Source organism: Lycium ferocissimum, unplaced genomic scaffold (genome assembly GCF_029784015.1).
Source record: "Lycium ferocissimum isolate CSIRO_LF1 unplaced genomic scaffold, AGI_CSIRO_Lferr_CH_V1 ctg12656, whole genome shotgun sequence".
Classification (NCBI taxonomy): Eukaryota; Viridiplantae; Streptophyta; class Magnoliopsida; order Solanales; family Solanaceae; genus Lycium; species Lycium ferocissimum.
This window is the reverse complement of record NW_026714461.1, coordinates 17,472-18,056: the sequence shown is the minus strand read 5'-3', so window position 1 is coordinate 18,056 and position 585 is coordinate 17,472.

Below are 585 nucleotides of genomic sequence, written 5' to 3'. Positions count from 1 at the left end.
GATCACAGTGCACAAAATGCGTCAGTACGAAAGATGTACCGAGTATGCAAGGCGATAAGCCTAAACATAACATAAGCATAAGAGATATAAATAACAAGAGGGGAGATGTAGAGGCAACCTAAAACTCTGTACGAGGCCACTGAGGGCGATCATAACCATGACATAAATGTAATGCATGCTCGTAAAATCATTCCTCACTGTGGAGGCATATATCATATCATATCACAATAATAAATCCCTCTGTGGGGTGAGCTCATCATCATAACATCATCTCTGCCCAACTGATCAGTGGCAATGCACAGCTACGTGCCTACCCGGCCTACTACAACATGGCTCGATAAAGAAAGAAATACATCTAGGTGTACATATAAGTGCCTACCCGGCCGACTACACCGCAGCTCGGTAATGATAATAAATACATATATATAAGTGCAATGCAAGACTGGCCTCAGAAGAGATATCATAAAAAGAGATAGAGTGACCCATCATCGTTACCCTCCGACTATCGTTATTGTCGCTACATTCTTTAGCTTTCAATTCAAGAGACAACAACATGGAGAACATGTAACATACTTGGTATGAGTT